This window comes from Cotesia typhae, unplaced genomic scaffold (assembly GCF_013202065.1).
Source record: "Cotesia typhae breed Kobodo isofemale line unplaced genomic scaffold, CoteBio_Ctyphae contig_44, whole genome shotgun sequence".
Taxonomy (NCBI): domain Eukaryota; kingdom Metazoa; phylum Arthropoda; class Insecta; order Hymenoptera; family Braconidae; genus Cotesia; species Cotesia typhae.
The window spans coordinates 4,298,401-4,312,749 of NW_027423753.1; the positions used below are offsets into that span (position 1 = coordinate 4,298,401).

Sequence of the window (14,349 nt, forward strand, 5' to 3'; positions counted from 1 at the left end):
ACAGAGAAATGTTAAATATTTAATACAGAATTTTTTGATGCAATGGCGCAAAATTTTATACTGTGTCACTAAATTAACAGATTTATTTAGTGACATAACATAACACTGACGTTGACAGATATTAAAAATTTTTTTGGAATTTTACAGCAATTAAATTATTAAAAAAAAAATTAATTAAAAAGTTTCACATGTGAAAATTAACAAAAATTTCAAGTGAAAATTTTTAGGAACATTTTTTTATTACAATTAATATGTTAAAAAAATTTTGAAAATTGACAGCTGACCGCTAACTTCGTATTATGACATAACGATGCATCAATTATTGATATATTCATCACTTTTAAATTCATACCCTGATAGAAGGATTTCTTAACATTTAAGATTTCTTTGTATTTTTTAAATACTAAGAAATGATTTTTTAAATAAAAAAAAATCCTTCTATCAATGTAACTCTTTGAATTAAAAAACGAAATTCTTTAGAATCTTCTTAGTTCCAGATTTTTTTTAGTTAATGAATGAAATTCGAATTCAAAATTTTTCGTTGATTTTTTTATAGTTATTATTTAAAAAATATTTATTAAAGCTTTTGAATTTAATTTTATCTAAAAAACGAGAAGAACTTTTTCCTAATTTATAATAATTGCTACAAATTTAAAATGAAACACTTGCTATCAATAGTTTTTTGCCACAAAATTAGCATGAAAAATAAAAATTTTCGAAGGCAATAACTCGGTTTTTTTCCACTAAAACGGTATCTCATTTTGCCTGGAATGCCCTTATATGACCGCGGTGAAAGGAGACGTCATACGAATATCGTGGTCGGCATCTAAAAGAACTGGATAGAATGTAGAGTAACAATAATTCTTGTTTCGAAGATACAATGCAAGGACAGTTTATATAATTTACAGTCCGATGCTAAAGTTTAAAGTTTAAATCTATCTAGCACAGTTACAAGAGCTTCGATCACTACTGGATGACTTTGCACTTGAGTAATGATTGACTAACTAATACAATAAATAACAACAAATAACAGTGAACAAAAGTCGATACAGAGCAATAAAAATAATCCTGAAATCCTACAAGTCAATTATATATTATTACATAAGTCATTAACGCGCCGTTAAATATTTACGTTATCACGATCAGCCTTTCTTACTTTTTTTATTATTATGTATAATGTGTTACATATTACATGTAATTTTTTTATATTCAATTAACTACCGATTCAATCACCTGATAATTAATAATATTTTATGCTTTTTACGTGGGTACAGATTTCAATTTTATCAATAAGAATTGCGAAACTTATTGGTGTGAAACGCAATAAATAGATTTAATTGTTTTTTAAGAAATAGCTTCAGGGCATTCTTAAATTAGGTAGTGAAAAAATTTTGTTTGAATACCAATTGCTTAATTTAAGGTGAGACATGGAAAAATGTAATTAATTTTAAATGAGAGGCTTATAGATTAAAAATATTTATTTCATTTTTTTTATAATTTGAATAGTGATTTAATTTGAACTGTAAGAATATTAAATTATTTTTTTACCTTACTATAGCTATTGAAAGCAAAATATTGAACCGATTGTAATTTTTTTCCAAATACAATATTCAGTTAAATTTATGCATATTGAAAATTAATCAGGTGTATTTTTAGCAGAATCAAAATTATTTGATCTTTACAAATTACTCACTAAAAATATTTTCCATAAAAAAAAAAAATTGATTTTTGGAAAGAAAAAATATCTAATTTATTTATCGAACGAAGGCTTCAAATTTTTAAAACCAACACAAATGATTTAAGACTAACGACAAGCGTGTTTTAAAATAACATGGTTTTAATTCATATTGATTACGATTTCTCAAATTGAGAGAGCGTACTACTACTCTAAAATTTTTTTTTTAATATATTTTTGAAATAATTTTCGAAATTTAGTAAAAAAATTTTTTTTTATGCGCTGAAAAAAAATTAATTTTAATCAAGAAAAATTTACTTAAACCAAGAACAATTTCTTAGTTTAAGAATTTTTCTATTTAAATCAAAAAAAGTTCTTCAAATTTATTTACTTGATTCAAGTTAATTTTTTGTTTATTCATACTTTTTTACTCTTTTTCTTGATATAAAACTTTATGAATTTTCAATTTCTTTTAACTGATTTTTTACTCCATCGATAAATTTCAAATTTCTATTAACTATTTAACTAATGCATCACAGTTTTTTTCGCAAATTTCAAATAAAATCACCCGTGCAATAAAAATCTATCAATCGACAAATTTTTAAACTGAAACAAAGTCATAAATTCATCAAAACTTATCATCACAATTCCTTAAAAACAAAGCTCATAAATTCTCCATGATAACTCGTGGATTGATAAAACAAATAACAACAACAGCCGCAATAATTATTACAAAACAAACACAAGCAATAAGCGGTGTGATGATTTTAAAATGATATAACCTTTTTGAGATCAAGGAAAGTGTTGTCGAAGGATTTACGAGCTTGTGTGAATTGATATTGATAGCTTTGTTCTCAGCAACAAACAATGCAGTCGGTGATCGTTGATGTGACGTTTGATTAATCGAGTGGCATTGATCGATCGACTCCACAATGTTTTGGCATTAAAATAAATTTAATTCACCACAGTAAACTTATAGCTTATACTGTACTTGTGCTATACTTCACAATATATTGCATCGAACAAAGCTCTGGAAGCATCAATACAAAAGTTATCGGGCATCGAGCTCACTTCTACCCACATGATACTTAACACATACAAAATTTACAGAGGACAGAGAAGACATACCGTCAAGAATATCGATTTACACAATGAGAACCTGACAAAAAACAATTATTTAATTCAGATCACGCACAGGCGGTGTAGTGTGAAATTGTACTGGTTAAAGCAACCACTGTATATGTGTATATTTGTAAGAACAAAGTTTTTGGTATCGTCCAAGTCTCTTCTCTACACATTTTAAGTCTCCAGTGATATGAGCAGTCTTATAGACACTAAACATATAATAATATATAAGATCGGCGAATTAATTTCTGAAAAATCTATTCGAGTCACGTACGGACTTCCTTGTGTACTGTTTCGATGGAGCTAAAGTCGCAAATATCGTCGCTAAGAATTACTGAGTACGCACGCCACACGTCTTTAATTCTATTGAACTTTAATTCTATAAGTATTGATGTGTAAATGTATGTGGTTCTTTGTTAGACAGCATATAAAACGCGGTTCAACTTATCATATCATATATATACCTTAACACTGAAAATAGAAGACAACGATCGATCTCGAGTTAATATTAATGTTCTGATGGAATTTTAATCTCTTTATTAAGCCTGTCTGCTATCAAGAGACATCGTGACTACTGTGCTATATGATGTCCACCTGTATTTGTTCACCTTGTACATGTGCATGTACGCGACCACAATATCTTGACAAATAACTAACTAAAAACAAATTTTAGTGGTGTAATAGACAGTAAAAAATTTTTTTCTCAAATTCAACACAAAAATTTGTGTTGATTGCTTTTTTTACACAAACTTAGTGTTAATTCAACACAATTTATGTGGAATGATAAAGTAACTCGCGTTGAAATGTTAAATATTCTACATACAAATTTTTACATACACAACGATGGAAAATTTTTTACTGTGCATCGAATATTATTCAAAATTCAAGAAGTAAATCAAAATATTCAGCATGAAGAAAATAATTTTCTTGAATTAAGAAATTCATCTCTTCAAAATTTTTTGTAAACAAAAATACAAAAAATCATTTTGATTCGAGAAAAAAATTTTGAATAAAAAAAAATCATTTTGAAGAAATTGATCATTTTTAAACCATAAAAAAAAAATTGAACCAAACAATTTCTCTTGTTCAAAGTAAAATTTATTCGATTCAAGAATTTTTCTTCTTAATTTAAAATGATTTTTTTGGATCAAAATTTTTTTGCTTCAATCAAATTAATTTGCTAAGTTTTGGAAAATTCTGTCAATAGAGCATTTGATTGTTGAATGAAATAGAATCGAAGTTGGCATGCAGACGAGGCTCGAATTCCCAGCGGAAGGAGCGCCACGCCTACCCTCGGCCATTCTTTCTTATTCTCGACACAGTGACTGACGAGGATATATTTATATTGTTAGTGTTACTATTGTTCTGAAAGCGGGTTTGTGCCTGAAGAAAACGAAAACGCTAATTTACGTGACGTTTGTCACCCGGTCCAGCCTGGATCCCTGATACTCATAACTCAACAAGTTTCTCGTCTTGGCTTGAAAAGTTCACAAGAAACAGGCTTCCACGTGATCAGGGTTCTTTGACCTCCTTAAGTCATGCCCATTTCGCTAAAAAATCTTTTCGTTTATGGCTCTTAGTTTTTTGAATTTACTTAAATGAGAAACGAGTCATTGTCGATTTCAATCAAAGGAACGGGGAGTAAAGGATCTCATTTTTTTTAATTTAATAATTAATGCTGTTTTTTTCCTTTAAGAAAGTCTACCTGCGCATGAGATGCGGAACTTGTATTTTTTCCGTGTGTCAACAACTTTTCTTGTCGGTAAAAAATTTTTATTCAAAAAAACGATGTTGGTTAATTTTTTATCTTATTTATACTGATCAAGATATTTGTCATTTGTCAAACAATTTTTTTTTATAAAACATCACTTTTTTAAACTCTCGAAGAATGTAATTAAATTTTGTAATGCATTTTCTTCTTTTTTTTTTTATCCATTAAAATTAAATTTTTCAATGAAAAAAAATTTTTAATCATTAAATTTTTTTGAAAAAAATTTTTATCAATCATAGAAGATTTTTTTTATGAAATAATTTTTCATAGATTACTGAATTTATTTTTTAAATTAAGAAATTTACTTAAAATTAATTTTTTTCAATGAAAATATTTCATAAATTATTGGATGAATTTTTTTTATTAAAAAATTAATTACTGTACTTTTTTTTTATCATTAAAAATTTAAAAACTCAGATAGAGTTTCAGAGTTAAAAAAAAAATTTTAATTAAAAAACAAAATAAATAAATTACAGTAATTCAAAAAGAAAGACTGACTAATAAGTTTAAAAACAGATCATCCATTAATGATAGATAATCTAACGATAAAAAATAATGGAAAAACTGAGCTGGCTTGTATCAGTGCAAGCCGAGATCAATGAACTCAAGAAAAAGTTTAAAATAAGTTATTACGCCGGTACCAAGGTTATTTTCACTTTTAAATTTAACATACAATGTGTATATTACTAAGTAATGAGTAATAATAATAATTTTGATAATAATGATAATAACAATTATTTTATCTCTGGTATTAGCGATTCCTTAGCATACCACTTAACTCAACAATGCCAGACTCTAACATATGTTTTGATAAAAATGCTGACAAATTGTTTTTTCATGTCGACTATGTAATACCAAGGACGCGGGAATTGTTTTAGTTTCTTTTAAAAAATTGGGTCGAGGTTCCCGCACTTATTTCCTGTCCCTAGGCCTACGCCGCATCGCATTACAAATATTAATTACCTCAAACAATACCTATTTTAAATATCACTGCTTCTATTCCATCTAAACACGGTATATTTATTTAACTACTGTCACTATTATTTTTAATTTAATTAATGCCTGGTAGGATATCAAATCATGGGAATTATTAAATTCTAATTGTGATCTAATTACGGCTTTTGAGAATATAATGGAGAATGGAGAAGGAAAAAGAGTCATTAGTAATTAGTAATTAGAAATTAGATTTTATTTGCTGAGTTTTTAAATGTGAGATATGATACTTGTAATTATTGTTGTCTTTCGTTACTTTTAATCTATTTGTAAATTACACATGGACTTTGTATTTAAAGTCGTGGAAATTGAGTAATAATTATGGGTAGAAACTTGGAAATTTAGTTGTAAGTTCTTTACAAAAGATACTTTCTATGTTTTGTTAAAAAATTTTGGTTTAAATTCTATTAAATCTTGAAAAAAATTTTTACTTTTAAAATCTAGAAAATTTCTTGATAAATGTTTTTTTAATAATTATTTCAAGTAATTTAATAAGGCAAAAATATGTTTGTTATTAATTACTCATTTTTTTAATGAAGTAATTGCGTTGCGTCACTTAAATTAAATCTATTGATAGAGATGTTACACATGGAATTATGATTACAAGTTGTTATTTGTTTGATGACTAAAAAAAATCTTAACTAAATTAAATAAATACGATTAAATAAATTTTTGAGATTAATAATTGAGTCAATGTTTTAAAATTTTATGAGCTTTATCTAAGACTGATGGAAAAATTTTTTTTCTTCTCACAGTAAATATAAAATATAGCATTAATTTTATCTACAGATTAAATTCCTTCGAGTATAAATAATTATTTCTTAGATTGAAATTATCAACTATGAATTGTAATTTTTTTTATACTATTAGTAATTTTTTCTGCATTTTTCGCTGTAGAAAATTCTAATAAAACAAATTATTTCCGCATTTGTTGAAGCTAAAGTAATTGAAAAATCATAGTTGCTGTAGCAATAAGAAAAATTATATTAAATAAAATTTTTATAAAATAAAGTTTAAAATTTAATTTTACAGTTTTAAAATACAATTCTTACAGAGTTTGTGAATATTCAATTTTTAAACTGCAACTTTTCAATTTTTTTGCTTGGGGTATTAATTTCTATCAATTTTATTTTAAACGATATTTTTTTTCTCAAAGCTTTGATCAAAATGAAAAAATTACAATCACAATAAGTTACTAGGAAGAAAAATTCAAAAAAATTTTTAATGTCAATGAAATAAGCAGCTGAGTAACCGTTATTAAAATTTTCACATGTAAGATTACAAAAAATTTTTTACAACTAATTAATAATCATTTAAAAAAATTTTGTTAATTTTAGAATAATAAATTTTACTATTTTAATGATTATTATTCTAGAAAATGTTCAATATTTTAATTTGTAATTTTTTAATTTTTAGTTTAAAGTACGTCATTCACTCTCCCAGAAAAAAATTTAAATAATTCATAGAAATTTAATGCAATTGTTCTCCACTTAAAATTTACAAAGAGAAAATACTCTCGAGGATTAACTTTAATTGAAACGATGTCTTATTTTTTCCTCAAAAATGATTATTATATCAGAAGAATAATCTCGTTTAGTATCGCAAGTATGAGCGAATTATTTCATTGATGTATAAGGAATTCATAATATTTATTTATAAATACAGTCGGCATTAAGAATAGAAAATTATGAGACAGTCAACGTGAATAAGAGCCGCAATGTAATTACACGAAACCGCATTGTCGGGTCGTATACTCGTTGATTATTGCGCAATCGTTAAGACTATTTATGCGTACTGTTTTGTCTTTTCTGTGGACATATACATATACATAAAACCAAACATCACTTTTTTTATTTATACATTTATTTATTTATGTATGTGTAAGCCGTAGAAAAAAGAAAGACCATGATGACTAGTTTCACGAGGCGAAGGTTTTGACCTCTACCTTTATGTCCTCGGCATCTTTTATCTGTGCAATAGTATAAGTACTTGCTCTACACATAACAGTTTGAGTAAAATACAAAAAACGAAACAAGGATCGAGAAGGCGAACTCGAACAAAAAATCTGCTTAAAAGTATGTGCCAGTGGCCATATAAAGTACTTGAGAATATACATTTTTGGCACTCAAATCACGTTTTACTTTTCGAGATTTTGTTGCTGAAATAATAAGCCTCTACAAAGCCTTTTCGTACATATATATTTTTTTTTATGTCGATGTACATGTTTATCTGTATGCATGCTTACATTCTGGTTTGCTAGTAGATTACCACTATTACAATTTCTCATAATAATATATTATTATCGCAAGTCTATTACGGTTATTATTATTACCTATTATTTTTAGTTATTTTTATTTTTTATCCAGTCAGACAATTTCTTTCCGTCGTTATATCATAATATCAGAATAAAATAGACAATAAATTATCTAATTGAATTGCCTATCAAATTGACATATTTTTTTACTTTAAATATAAATTGCCTTTTTTTTCCTTCCAAGGCAATTTCAAAGGATGAAAAGTTAGACGTATAAAATAAATAAGTTTTATTTGGAATTTTTTTTTTTTTTTTTTTTTTTTATATTGATGAGAATATTTTTTTTGCTCGTTGGTTTAAATTGGAAATAACTTGGGAATTTTTTTAAACAACAGTGAAGATTATTTTCTTTAAATTTTATTGCTGATGCGAAATATTGAACTTTTTTACTCTAAACAATTTATTTGACTCTGTTAAAAACTAACTGAAGGTAATTGTCGCGTTTTACAGTCCGCTAGACTTTAATTGACATTTAGAAATATTTTTTGAATCACAAAAAAAAATTTTTTTTTTAGTATGTAAAAATTTTTATTGAATAAAAAATTTTATAAAATAGAAAAAATAAACATTTCTAAAAATTTTGAAGTACCTTGAATTTTGAAAATAATTATTAAATTAATTAAAAAAAATTTTTTAATGTAAAATATTTGTTGTATACAAAAATTTTTTCATGAAAAAAAGTTGACTAAAAATATTCAGACATACTTTACTTATTTGTATAATTTAGAAGCACAATTGTTGAATTGTAAAAAATAGAAATTAGATGATAGTTAATAGAAGTGGACTGTTTGATCGTGGATTGGTTGTCTCATAGTCAGAATTAGATCCATATACATTTATATTTATGTCAAATAGTAAATGATGCCGTTAATGTGTTGTGTGTCAGTTGATTGTCCATTTGTCCGCGTGCCGTACGTCGTATGTCCAGCCAAGCAGATTAATGTATTAAAACTGTGTCAAGAGAGAAACTGTGCTCTTGTTTAATAAAAAAAATAGTACCTACGTCCTCGCGAAACGTCATAAAAAATCTTGACACGTTTTATTTGGGTTTCTTAAGGAGTTGAGTGTGAATGGAGACTAATTTAACGTCGACGTTAATGACCAAATACTTTGACAGAAAAAATAAGGAAACGAAATTATATACCGTTTATTTTGAGAACACACTTGTGTATAATTTATTATTTATAATTATTGTTTTTTGGGGCTGATTAATGGGTTGTGCCGTAAACGCTATAAGATAATTGATATTTTGTAATCCTCTATTTCCATTTCATATTTGGTTTTAAGAAAATACAGATAAGAATAAGTGGGTAATAATAAGTGGGTAATATGACCGAGCAGATAATTATTTCTTATAAGTTTTCTTTGTTAACTATGTCGTTCACACCTCGCGGAAACATATTAAGGCCAGAATTAATTCTGGTGTTATGTTCATGTGTGTTTGCTATTGCGAAGGTGCTAAACTCATTATTTTCTTTGTAAAAGTACTTTAACTCATTATTATTTTTATCCATCGATAAACCTATTATTATTTTCTTCAGTACTATGTTTTTCAACCGGATACAAGTTTAATTATTTATGAAAATAATTTCATGGGTCGGTCAATATTAAATTAGAGAAAAATTAAAAATTTTTTCGAGAATTTCAACATTTAATATTTTTTTTTTTTAATTCAATTATTCTAAAAAATTTTTGACGTCTTAATCAAAATAATATTTCAATTTTTTTATCTGAAAATTTAATATTTAACTCAAAAAATTAAAAAATGCTTAAATTAAACGATTAAATTATTATAAAAATAATATAAATTAATGCGCAATTTTTAAGATTATTTTACACAAATTAAATTAAATTTTTTCAAAAAATTTGCATGAACAACCTATCATTACCCAATATGTCCAAAAATTTATACTTTTAATTCTTGAATTATATTAATGATAAAAAATGTCTGTAAATAAAATTAAAATTTGTCATTAATTAAAATTGAGTGTTTACTTATACAAATAACTAATTACTTGTGATCAATCTTTCAAATTTTATTTTATATAAAAAAAAAAAAAAAAAAAAAAAAAAAAAAAAAAGAAGAGCAAATAATACTTTCTTCATTATTCGCATTCACTATCAGCATCACTCTCTCCGTTACTCTATTTATCCGCGTCAGAAAGATCCTTAGGCAGTTTTCTGCACTGGACATTCCACTCGCACCCATTACCCATTGGCCATGTATCTCAGCACACTGCTACAATAAATCCACAGCGTGGAGATGATAGAGAAAACACGGAACCAAGAGAAGGGACGGCCTTCGTAAATATGCGAGCCGTTTAACAACTTTAATTACTATGTCGCATGAAACATGTACTGTGGATCTATAGTTTACCAAATAAAAAAAAACGTAACTCTCGCTTTGCCTTTTTACAATCTAATTTTTCACACGCATGCACGCACTATTTTTTTCAGTTATCTTTTAATTTTCTATTCTCCAGTACGAGCGTCCTAATCATTGTAGATATAGATGGCTAAAAAAATAGTAAAAATAAAAATAATCGTGACATGTTGTGAAGTACGAGTTGACACGATAACAAGCAGTTGCCATGCGGGTTGATAAAAAGTGATTAAAGTCAATGAGACCTTCCCACGCTTGGAATTTTTGTTAAACTAAAAAGTTTGAACACTTGTTACCAGTTACTAGTTTTAGATACACTATCGCAAACATTCCCCACTATTGATCAGTTAATTACGTACTTCGGTAATAATTGGTGTCGAAAAAATAATCACCATTATCGGTGATTAAATTATAATTATCATTATAATTAGTCACCGCGTAAGCAATAGAATAAAATTCAGTAATAATGTAATTAGTGTTAATAAATAATAAAAGTGTGTAAAAAATGTGTTTTAAATTAATGTACGCCTCAGGTATGAGTGCTAATACAAGTTAAGGAGAAACGAGCAAGTCCGTGTGGTGTATTATATGATGATATGACACTTGAGACTTGACTAGAGACAGGAAAAGAATAAAAAGGATAAGACCGGAGTTATGACAAGTGAGATAGCACTTAACTCAAGTCAGCTATACTGTGACTTGTGTAGTGTACATGGATGGAATGTTGTACGTACGGCTGGCTTGTAAATAGTTAATTGCTTCAGTTGGTTAGAGTAATTTAAACCCACACCTCGTAATAAAAATACCCGATAGATTATATTAAATAAAATCTAAACTAATAAATAAGCAGACGGTTCTTACTTCGTTCTCACAGATTCTAACTATGCTGCATACTCCAGGAAGTTTTATCTTATCACTTTTCATCGATGGTTAAAGAAATAAAAGTTGAAGATAATAAATTTTTAATTTTGCAAAAAATTTTATACTGTGCAAAATATTTTTTATTTTAATAAATTTTTCAAACTTTCATTTTGGAATTCTGCATCTATTTCAGGTGATTAAACGATCGTTTAATGGTTAAAAGATTTTATTAAATTATTATTTAGGATAATTTTGTACTTGTTATTTATGTTATATACATAAATTCTATTTGAATTTTAATCTAATGAAAATTAATAGATAGATAGATTTCATTGCATTAATTAGAATACATCTAATTTCACAAAAAAGTTCGAGTTATAATACAAATATATTTTTTTTCTTAATTTAAATTATTTATAGTTTTATAAATTTCTCTTAGCTTACAAAGTTGCTCAATATAAAATAAGATTTTGTTTAATTGACTTGGTCTCGCATTTCACACATTTCCATCACTTTTAGCTCAGACATCGGTATATTTAGATTATTTGCAAATTTAACTCTTTCGTCATAATATAAGACGCATTCAGTTATGAAATGCCCCAAATTGTTGTTTGCCTCTTCTTGGCATGTAGGGTAAGATCCAAAAGGGTTAAATTTATTTATTTTGTTATTTACGTACACAGAAAAAAAAATTTCTTGAACCAAGAAAATTGTAAGGAAGACCGAAGTTATTTTGGAGCAAGAATAAATTTTCTAGGCTTAAAAAAATTTAACTTCACTCAAAAAATTTTAACTTCATTCAAGAAATTTTTAATCTTTCTGAACATTTTCTTGATTTAAGAAAATTTACGTTTGACTCAAGACTTTCTTTCTTTCTGCGCATAGTTGTTCGCGGTTAAATTTAATAATAATAAAATGTCTTTTTTTTTTCTTTAATTTAAATAATTGATAAAAAATTCCATAAGTAAAAATTCATTAGATTTTATGTAAATATACCCAACAATTGTGTCAAAAAATTTTGATGTACATTGTACATAATACCATATGGCATCGTAATCATATAATTCAATTAGTTCCCTAGAAATGTGAACTTTAAAGTCGATAATACAAAATCAATATAAAAAAAAAATTAAATAAGCAGCCATTGAAGCGAGAAAAGATATACTATCGTCGGTAATAAATAAAAATTTAAATTCGTAATTCGTAATATAGTATTTTATATCTTAATATGTTTTATATAATAAATCGATCTAGTTTATTTATACCTTAAACGTGGGAGGTATTTCGCAGCGAATAGAAGGAAAAGTTATAATCTGTAACGAAACATCAATTCTACTCTCCAATTCTGTTGACATCGTAAGAGTCAAATAAATACGATTACCGATCTTAACCGTAAAGAAAAAAAAAAAATCAAACTATAGGAGTTTGTAGATTAAGATGACTTAGAACTTTCTTTTTTAATGCAGGAAGATCCGATTGATTATATTTTAAATAGGATTAGTGATCAACCGTCAACTCCACTCGGGCATACTGAGCAGCTGACGTAGAGATCTCTCGATCTTTAAATCGCGAGCCGGCACAAGACACAAGATCGCGAGACACTTTCATCTGAGAGGTATTTAACAATCGGCAAGCATTTACATTTGTATTTTTATCGAATAATGGTACCTACTATTTTCACTATTTTCGCAATTCGCTATTCGAAACTGCTTCCATTATATTAAATTACCTACCGGTACTGTTTACTGTATATTGTATATAATACCGGCATTCCGTATAATTTTGTCCGTTTCATTTTTTTTCAAGCCCCGCAATACCTAATACGAGCGGGTGGAAACAACCGATCGATGCAAAACATAACACGGTTCGAGTTACATTACACAAAAGACTCGACAATTTACAAGACCAATTGCCAGCATACCATTATTGTTGTTTTTATTTTTCTATCATTTTGCTCAATATCTGATCCTTTTACTATAAATCCATGGTTCGAGGAAAAAAAATTAATTTTTTTCTATTGAAAATATTTTTATTTGTAATGAGAAATCGGATCCTTGAACATGGATGATTAAAATTATTTTTATTCAATTATTGCCGTGGAAATATTCAACTACGATTTAATAATATAATTAAAGTAAAAAGTGTTGATTGTTGCAAAATAACTGAACAATTATGTTACGAAAAATAAATAATCGTTTTATTATAAATTACTGGTATTACCTTTGTCAGTGTCAAATGAATTAAAAATTTTTTTTATTTCAAATTAATTGTCTAAAATAGTTTAAATTTTTTTAATTGAATTAATTTTGATAATTAATTGAGAAATTCAAATTTTTGAATTGCAAAAAAAAAATTATGTTTCATAGTCAATTATTTTTCTTTACAATCAATTTTTAATTTAATTTAATAATAATTATCATTGAAAATTGAAAATTGAAAAAAAAAAATAATGTTTTGGTTTGTGTGATTTATAAATAAATTTATAAAAATATTTTTTTAATCCAGTTGTTTGTCATTATTATTAATAATTATAACAAATAAAAAGATAAAATAGTGCGTGAAAAATTTATTTTTAGGAATCACAAGACGTCTGTAATCTTATCGAGTTGTATCAGTACAGATTACTACAGCGGCGAGCAAGAGCGAGAATAAGATTAAAGTATATTAATATATATTAACTGGACTCAAGTGGTAAAAATTGCAAATGAACTGCGCTTTAATAGCGTATAATGTATAATGTATTATTATAATACTAATAATAGCAAATCATTAAGTTCAAGTGGGTTATTCACCTGTCCGGAGAGTAACCAGGTGATCCAGCTGTGCCAGATGCACTACAGACACTTTTTCTTAGGACGTAAGTTGTATTCGCTTTATTTCAATTTCACTGAACTGCAACTAAGAGTTAATATTAACCGCGAATTGGGCGTAATCAAGAAATGTTTAATAAAAATAATTAAAGAATAAATGAAAACATCTATTCACTCTTTGCTCTATTGTTTTATAATTTATATTTTAATCTTGCCGTTGAATTTAATTCCGACTTGATACTGCAGTTTTATTTATAAACATTCCGTTGTAATAATAAGTTGCTTTATTATTTAATTTACTTGTCTGAGTTAAATTCAACTTGAATTGTATTTATATACTTGAATTAAGACTTTACTGAGCTCGATTTTTTATTTTTATGCATGTATTTGTGTCTGGGATTATGACATTGGATTTTA

At 26.6% G+C, this 14,349-nt stretch overlaps 1 protein-coding gene across 2 annotated transcripts in view; it reads right to left on the reverse strand.

Annotated features, from left to right (window-relative positions):
- Shrm (shroom) overlaps positions 1-14,349 on the reverse strand; it is a 124,495-nt gene that overhangs the window by 10,667 nt on the left and 99,479 nt on the right. The window lies entirely within an intron of this gene.